The sequence below is a fragment of the Symphalangus syndactylus genome, chromosome 22 (genome assembly GCF_028878055.3).
Source record: "Symphalangus syndactylus isolate Jambi chromosome 22, NHGRI_mSymSyn1-v2.1_pri, whole genome shotgun sequence".
In the NCBI taxonomy this organism is placed as follows: domain Eukaryota; kingdom Metazoa; phylum Chordata; class Mammalia; order Primates; family Hylobatidae; genus Symphalangus; species Symphalangus syndactylus.
The window spans coordinates 40,169,988-40,179,405 of NC_072444.2; the positions used below are offsets into that span (position 1 = coordinate 40,169,988).

The following is a 9,418-nucleotide window of genomic DNA, read 5'->3' on the forward strand; positions in this document are numbered from 1 at the left end:
GGCTGCATGCCCACCCATACCCCTTCTCCCTTCTGGGGCCTCATGTCTGTTCTTTGTGACAACCTTGTTACAAAGCTTGTCGTAGAGGAAGGATGAAACTGAAGGGCCTAGATGACACATGCTTGGTCTTTGTAACATCACACGCTCACGGATCATGCAAGCGCTGAGGGAGGGCTACAAGCTGGCTGTGTGCTCCTCCATAGCTGAACTTCCCTAGAATAAAATGTCTACTTCCTTGGTAGGCATCGCCACGGCATGGCCATCAGCACAGTGACCGCACATCACTGGTCATATTGCCTCCTTGATCTCAGGAGTTGGAAATGAGAAGATGCCATTGCCACTGAGAGGGGGCACTGTGTTGGTTAGTGGCGGGAATGGCCATCTCCACCGGCACCCTTTTCTTCATCATGGCAGTGTCCCTGCAGTATCACATCCTGGACTCTGTCATATTCCTCACTGGTATCATTGTGGCCAATGTGCCCAAGGTGTCCTGGCAACTGTTACTGTGAGTCCCTGCTGTTAGGCAGCTGCACTCAGCCCTGTGGACACAGCATTGCTGCTATCTCCCCCAAGTCCAGGGCACCAACCCTCCCTGCCAGGGACAATCACGGCACCTTCTGAATAGACTGTTTCTTAACGGGACAAAAGGAATTGTCTAAAATTAGACAAACTTACTTTAAAACAACAACAAAAATATTAAGAGAAATAAGGATATTTTATAACGACAAAGGGTAAATTAATCAGGAAAATGTAAAACTTATTGACATATATGCACTCAGGGAAAGAGTACAGAAACACAGAGGCAAAACTTGACAGAAATGAAATAATTCAGCAATGATAGTTGGAGACTTTAATACCCTACTTACACTAATGGGTATAACAACTAGAAACAAGACAACGAGGAAATAGAAAATATGAACAACATTATAAACCAAATACACCTAACAGATACATATAGAACACACTATTCTACAGCAGAATCTGTATTCTTCCCAAATGCACACAGAACATTTTCTAAGACACTATGCAAAGCCATAAAACAAACATCAATTAAATTGAAGGATTAAAATAATACAAAGAATATTTTCTCATCATAAGAAAAGCAAATTAGGGATCAATGAAAGGAAGAAATTTGGGAAACTCCTAAAAATGTGAACATTAGCAGAAACTTTCCAAAATAATAAAAGGTCAAAAAAAAAACCACAAGTAGTATAAGACAGTATTTTATAAATGAAAAAGTAGACAAAACCTAAAAAAGACTTACAGGATTAATTGAAAACCATGCTCTGAAGGAAGCTTATAGCAGAATTTCATCAATGAAAAAGCAGAAAAATCTCAAATCAATAACTAAATGCCTGTTAAAAACATTTAAATGGAAATGGCTGACCCCACTCATCTGAGAAAAGGATGTCAGTTGGGGCAAAAATAGTCTTGCTGAAAAACCCTAGGAAAGAAGACTTGGAAAGGATACCTTTTGGAATTTAGGGCTGTGGCAACAGTTTTGGGAATCTAGAAGGCAATGTGGATGCTCAGGGCCAGGCACGTGATCAGGAATGACCCAGGAAGACACTAAGCTCTCACCTCTGACCTTCAAACTCTGCAGAAGAAGAAAGTAAAAAGAAGTTGTCATTAGATTAAAATAATTGGTTATAAGATGTTCTTTACAAGCTTCATGGTAACCAAAAAACAAAATCCTATCATAGGTATACACAAAATAGAAAGCAAGTAGTTAAAACATACTACCAGAGCAACTCACTTTTATACAAAGGAACACAGGAAGCACGAAAGAAAGGAAGAGAGGACCAGACAATCAACTAGAAGAGAAATAGCAAAACTGCAATAGTACGCCCTTACCTATCAGTAACAACACTGAAGGTAAATGGACTAAATGATCCAATCAAAAAACACAGAGTAGCTCAATCAATGAAAAGACAAGAGCCAACTACAGGCTTCCTACAAGAAATCCACTTCACCTATAAAGACACACATAGATTGAAAATGAAGGGGTTGAAAAAGACGTTCCATGAAGTGAAAACCAAAAAAGAGCAGGAGTAGCTACACTTACATGAGATAAAATAGATTTGAAGACAAAAACTCTAAAAAGAGATAATAAAGTTTATTATATAATCATCAATTCTTCAAGAGAATATAACTATTATAAATATATATGTACCCAGCATTGGAGCACTCAGATATATAAAGCAAATATTATTAGGGTTAGAGAGACAAACACCAATAAACTAATAGCTGGGACTTTAACACCCCACTTTCAGCATTGAACAGATCAGCTAAACAGAAAGTCAACAAAGAATCATCAGACAATCTGTACTGTAGACTAAATGGACCTAATACATATTTACAGAATATTTCATCCATCAGCTTCAGAATACACATCCTTCTCCCCAGCACATAAAACAGTCTCAAAGATTAACCATATGGTAGACCACAAAACATGTTTCAAAAAATTTTTTTAAAAACATGAAATTACATTAAATATGTTTTTCTGACCACACTGGAATAAAACTAGAAATAAATAACTAAAGAAACTTTGAAAACCATACAAACACATGGAAATTAAACTACATGCTTCTGAATGACCATTGAGTCAATGAAGAAATTAAGAGGAAAATGTTTAAAAAATTTCTTATGACAAATGAAAATGGAAACACAATGTAACCAAATCTACGGGATACAACAAAAGCAGTACTAAGGGGGAAGTTTATAGCAATAAACACCTACGTAAAAAGTAGAAAAACTTCCAATAAACAACCTAATGCTGCATCTTAAAGAAATGGCAAAGCAAGAGCAAAACAAACCCAAAATTAGTAAAAGAAAAGAAATAACAAAGATCAGAGCAGAGGCCAGGGTGGTGGCTCATGCCTGCAATCCCAGCACTTTGGGAGGCCAAGACAGGCGGACCACCTGAGGTCAAGAGTTTGAGACCAGCCTAGCCAACATGGCAAAACCGAGTCTCTACTATAAATACAAAAATCAGCCAGGCATGGTGGCTGGTGCCTGTAATCCCAGCTACTTGGGAGGCTGAGGAAAGAGAGTCGCTTGAACCGGGGAGGCAGAGGTTACAGTGGGCTGAGATCGCGCCATTGCACTCCAGTCTGGGTGACAAAGCAAGACTCCGTCTCAAAACAAAACAAAATCAGAACAGAAATGGAGACTAAAAAAATTACAAGACTAATAAAATTTCCAGTTATATTGAATCATCGAAACCAGCAACTGACACAGCAGCACAGGGCACAGCTGCAGCTACAAGAGCAGCAGCAACAGGCTTTGCAGGCCCAGTGCCAATACAGCAGTCACCAATGCAATGTCTGCTGCAGCCTGCCACCTCGCAGGTCCTGCCCCAGCAGCTGCAGCGGATACATCAACCACACCACCACAGTCCCGGCAACCTCCAGCTGCTCAGAACCAACCATTGCAGCTCCCGCCGTAGTCAGTCACAGACCCAGCCTTTGGTGTGGCAAGTGCAAGCATTCCCTGGACAGATGTATGCCCAGCAACAGCTGCAATTTGTCTGAGCTCCAAGGGTAGTTCGGCAGCTGCAAGTGCAGCCCAGCTGCAGCCAGTGCAGTCCCGGATGCAGTAGCTGACAGTGGTGCGGACCGCTGAGGCTCCCCAGGTGGTGGCTCCCGGAGTCCATGGTAGCCAGAGCAGCCTCCCCATGCTGTCGTCGCCGTCGCAGGGCCAACAGGTGCAGACCCTGCAGTCGGTGTCCCCTCCCCAACAGCCGTCCTCTCAACCCAGCCAGCCCGGGTCTCACAGCCCAACTCCAGCATCAGCTCCGGCCCTGCCCCAGCGCCCAGTGGCTAGCTTCCTGCCCAGCCCCTCACCGAAACCCTCCCAGAGCCCAGGGATGGCGCACCGCCAGAACTTCAGTGTCCCATGACCCGGATCTTTAAACGCCCCTATGAAACGCGGCTCAGTCATGAGCCCAGCGGGCTCCAGCCAGGCCGAGCAGCAGCAGTGCCTGGACAAGCTAAAGCCGCTGCCCAAGTACAGGGAGCCCCTGCGCCGCCTGAGTAACGGGATCCACGGGAACCAAGACAGCAAAAGGGCTGCGGTAAGACGAGCCTTCTGGACGCTCTGACCGTCCGCTCTCAGCAGTGTCCCCTGGGGACCCTGTGGAAGCCTGAGATCGCCCTGGAGAAACGCAAGCATGACCTGAAGGTGCCCACGCCCCGACTGCCCCTGGCGCCGCTGACCACGCAGCAGCACCTGCGCCGGCCGCTCCTGGACACCGTCCTGGCCCGCATCTGCTCGCAGTCCTGAGCCGTTCCCTGCACCGCGCCTTGGTGCTGCCCAGCACAAACACCTTTCCAAAGGAGGCAAATCAAATATGCATCTATCTCAGTGAGCAGGGGAGTGACTTTAAATAAAATGGGAGGCAGGTTTGTCCTAAGCAGCTCCCAGCTTAAGTTTAATTTAGTGATTTCGGGGGGCCCCAAATATTTTCCTTTCACAGGCGCAATGGGAGCTCAGGGTCTCCTGAGAGCATCTTGTGTGCAGGCCGGAGGCACCTCCACTCGCTTCTACAGGGGAACACGGAGGACACAAGAAACCCTTCACACACACGATTCTCTGATCGCAGTTTTGGGTTCAGGCTCCCTGCTTTCGGCATCTGGACGCCGCAGGCGGAAGCTAGGGTCAGGGTGCAACGCTGCCTCTGGAGGGAGCCCCGGCCTAGAGGCTGCCGGCTCCCCGCCCCCAGCTGGAGCTCAGCCCCGCTGAGCTTCGGCTCAGCACTGCGGGCGCCCGAGGAGCAGGGGCATCGGAGATCCTGTCCTCCGCACCCCTGCCCCGCTCTTGGGTCGGGGCCGCACCCCCGCTGTGCAGGATGCCCCGCGATGTCTGGGGACCCTGCGCTCAGAGCGCCGGGCGCTCTGCGCCACTGCAGAGTGTGCAGCCCTGGCAGGCGAGCCGTGCCTCCCTGTGCTACCCACGTTCGGGACCCAGAGCAGCTCTCTGGCCACAGGATCCCCCTTTTTAATGTGCGCTGCCCCATCACCCGTGATTTTTTCTTTTTTTTTTTTTTTTTGGACACAGTTTCGCTTTGTTGTCCAGGCTGGAGTGCAATGGCGCGATCTTGGCTCACTACAATCCCCGCCTCCTGGGTTCAAGCAATTATCGTGACTCAGCCTCCAGCGTAGCTGGGATTACAGGCGCCGGCCACCACGCCCAGCTGATTTTTGTATTTTAGTAGAGGCGGGGTTTCACCATCTTGCCCAGGCTGGTTTCCAACTCCTGAGCAGGCAATCTGCCTGTCTGGACCTCCCAAAGCGCTGATTACAGGTGTGAGCCACAATGCCCGGCCTCGTGATTCTTACAATTGTATCACTCCTGTGTTTGTCTGGGGTTTATCACTGCAGCAGCCCCTTCTCCATGCATCTGGGACCCGCTGTCCCCTCAGGATGCTGTCAGCCTTGGAGCTGGCAGAGACCAGTTTGGCCCTGGATACCCGGACATTACCTCTCCTCTGACGCAGGGTCCTCTTCCTCCACCTGGTTCACCCCCCAGCTTCCTGGCACAGTTCTTGCTCCCTGTAGCAGCAAGAGACTGAGCTTAATGCCAGGGAATCTGGGCTGTGGGATGGGAGGGTGGGCTGCCAGTAAGGGTGGCACTGAGCTGACCACCCAGGACAATGGTGGCACCTGGGGCTATGGCGATGGGGGCCACATGGGCTGGGCAAGGCACTCGGGAGATGGCTGTCCAGAAGGATGATGACCTCGTAGGACCAGGCCTAAGGGGCCCTGTGTGAGGCAGGAGAAGCCAGTAGCTTGTCCCCAGCAGTGTGCTGTGTTTGCGAGGAAGCTGCCGGCCCAGGCAGGGCACCAGGAAAGCCCTCTAGTCTCCAAAGAGGGCCTGCACAGCTTTGCCAATGGTTTTTTTCCAGGGCAGCTGCCAGGTCCTGGAATGAGCAAGACTCAGCTGCCCAGAGGGGTCCCTGCAGACAGCAGGGGCTGGGATGGGACACCTGATAGCCAGTGAGAAATGCAAGCACGACTTGGGAGAAACACAAGCCTTATTTTCAGTCTTACAGATAAGGCGATCCTCATTTTGTCATGTGCATTTGTGTACCCGCTGAATAGCAAAATAGCAGCAAGAAAAGATGACAATTTATATTTTCATAGACTCAGAAAAAGTAACAGGCAACACTGTGTTTCAAATTTTCGATTAGTTGATTTTACAGTGCAAACATGGAAGAATCTGCAGCATGGCAGGAGAAAACAATTTTATTAATTTTGTAATTTTACTGAGATTGTTATTTAAAACAATTAGATGTGGGGATACTATAGGAAAACAGGAAAAAGTTCAGGCTGCAGCTGAATTTTTCAGATGAGTTTTAACAAATATTTTTGAATCTTGAATCTTTGAATAAGATGAAATAATTCTGAATATGTGTGTTTGGGTGATAACAGTTGCCAACAAAAATATGGCTCATAACACCAGTTTCATTTGATTGCCTTCGGTACATTTTAAAAAATGCTACACTACTTTATTCCACATTAGGTGAAATTTATTTTTTCTTAAAGTCAGATTTTATCATGTAAAAAAACATTCTGGATATGTAGGTAAATTTGATTTATTATCTGATTATAGGAGTTTCTGATTGTAACTGGCATTGTTTGGATACAGAAGAGTTAATTAATCATCATTAATGAATCACAGTTAACATGTCCATTACAGTTGAGTGCTACATCTTTACACTGGAAGAAGCAGTGGATGTGTAGCACAAACTTCGGAGTAAAATAGTTCTGGGTTCTTAATCCCTTCTCTGATATCCACCAACTGTGTCCTTAGTCAAGTTAATTACCGTCACTTTCCTGATCCATAAAGGGAATAATACTAATATCTACAAAATACGATTAGAGTGAAGTTCCATGAAGTGATGCGTGTAAATAACCTGGCAGCGTGCCTGGGAATACAGCATGATTCATCACAGTACCTACTAATATTAATACTGTCCAGTTAGAAAATTATTTAGATAAAATCATCTGGGTAATCATCACAGTGTATTAGCAACACAAAATCAATTTATAACCTCTTTTTACTCCTTCTGCTGGAGAAGCTGTAACGCCTAAAGATTTGCCTTCTCAGTTGCCTTCTGGCTAGAGCTAGTCATGAGACCTTGTGGCCAATGGAATGACACCAACATATAAGACTTCTGGAAAAACCAGACACACTCAGGTGACCTAGATTTTAGCTGTTTGCCCCTTCTCTTTTCCCTTGTCTTTCTAATATCTGGGATGTGGGTGTGACGTTTGAAACTGTTCCAGCTGCCTTCAAACTGTAAGAACGGAAAAATAAAGAAACCTGAATCACTGATGAAATTTTTGAGCTACAATGTGAGAACCAACACATCTGCATCTAAGTGACTTTACTCAGTGGAGAAACTCTTGCCCAGATAACACTGAAACTTACTTTATTGTTAGTTTCAGGAACATCCCCTAATCTGTTTATCTGAACAATAGACCACTCAACTAATCCTCATTTCTCTCTTCTCAGGACAATAGATTATCCAGACCAACTAATCAACTGGCTATTTACCCATCAAGAGTCCCTTCCAAATCCTTGCCTTCCTGCGTTCACTAATCCTTAGCTATTCTACCTTGAAGTTTACCCAGTCTCAAGCACGCCTCACGTTAAGAAAGCCACGTTAAACCAGACACCAAATATCTCATAACCGTCCTGCCCGTGGCCTCCTTACTCTAAGTAGCTAGTAAGATGCTCTCCAAGTGGTGGTGTCCCACACAACAGTAAGCAGTAAACTTGCCTTTGCTTTATGAAGAGATTTTGGTGGACTTTTCAGGGACTTAATCAACAAATACTAGGGCTTGATTACATAGGATAAGATTCTTTTTCTTCCTTTTTTTTTCTTTCGAGACAGGCTCTCACTCTGTCGCCCAGGCTGGAGTGCCATGGTGTGATCATAGCTCTCTGCAGACTCGATCTCCCAGGCTCAAGTGATCCTTCCACCTCAGCCTCCTGAGTACCTGAGACTACAGGTGCGTACCACCATACCCAACTAATTTTTAAATTTTTTGTAGAGATGGGGGTCTCGCCATGTTGCCCAGGTTGGTCTCAACTGCTAGGCTCAAGCCATCTTCCCGCCTCAGCCTCTCAAAGTTCTAGGATAACAGGCGTGAGCCACTGTGCCCAGCCAAGATTCTTGATACAGGTAAAATGAACCTCTTTTGTTCAAGCCACTGAATTTCGGTTTCGTTTATTCCTGAGCGTATCTCTAACAAATTGTGCAGCTATTATTGTGCATAAAGTAATTTATGTACAGACTATACTAGAACAGTATTTACTATACTATATTTGCATAGGATTTAGCAGAGAAATCATCAAGTAATGGTAGTTTTCCTTACTTTATGGCCAGTCATTAAATGTTAGTTCGCATAATCTTCATGAAAGGATTTTGAGGGACAATTTTTTTAAAGTACATTCTGTCTGGTCAGTCACAACTCAATTCAAAACCCCATTCTGGGGAGAAAATTTTTGCAACCTACTCATGTGACAAAGGGCTAATATCCAGAATCTACAATGAACTCAAACAAATTTACAAGAAAAAAACAACCCCATCAAAAAGTGGGCAAAGGTTGTGAACAGACACTTCTCAAAAGAAGACATTTATGCAGCCAAAAAACACATGAAAAAATGCTCATCATCACTGGCCATCAGAGAAATGCAAATCAAAACCACAATGAGATACCATCTCACACCAGTTAGAATGGCCATCATTAGAAAGTCAGGAAACAACAGGTGCTGGAGAGAATGTGGAGAAATAGGAACACTTTTTACACTGTTGGTGGGACTGTAAACTAGTTCAACCATTGTGGAAGTCAGTGTGGTGATTCCTCAGGGATCTAGAACTAGAAATACCATTTGACCCAGCCATCCTATTACTGGGTATATACCCAAAGGATTATAAATCATGCTGCTATAAAGACACATGCACTCGTATGTTTACTGCGGCACTATTCACAATAGCAAAGACTTGGAACCAACCAAAATGTCCAACAATGATAGACTGGATTAAGAAAATGTGGCACATATACACCATGGAATACTATGCAGCCATAAAAAATGATGAGTTCATGTCCCTTGTAGGGACATGGATGAAGCTGGAAACCATCATTCTCAGCAAACTATCACAAGGACAAAAAACCAAACACCACATGTTCTCACTCATAGGTAGGAATTGAACAATGAGAACACATGGACACGGGAAGGGGAACATCACACACTGGGGACTGTTGTGGGGTGGGGGGAGGGGGGAGCGATAGCATTAGGAGATATACCTAATGCTAAATGATGTGTTAATGGGTGCAGCACACCAACATGGCACATGTATACATATGTAACAAACCTGCACATTGTGCACATGTACCGTAAAACTTAA

The 9,418-nt window shown here is 45.2% G+C and overlaps 1 pseudogene; it reads left to right on the forward strand.

The window, feature by feature from the left end:
• Positions 1-3,165: 3,165 nt before the first annotated feature.
• Positions 3,166-4,284, forward strand: LOC129472152 (mediator of RNA polymerase II transcription subunit 15-like; annotated as a pseudogene).
• The last annotated feature ends 5,134 nt before the right edge of the window (positions 4,285-9,418 follow it).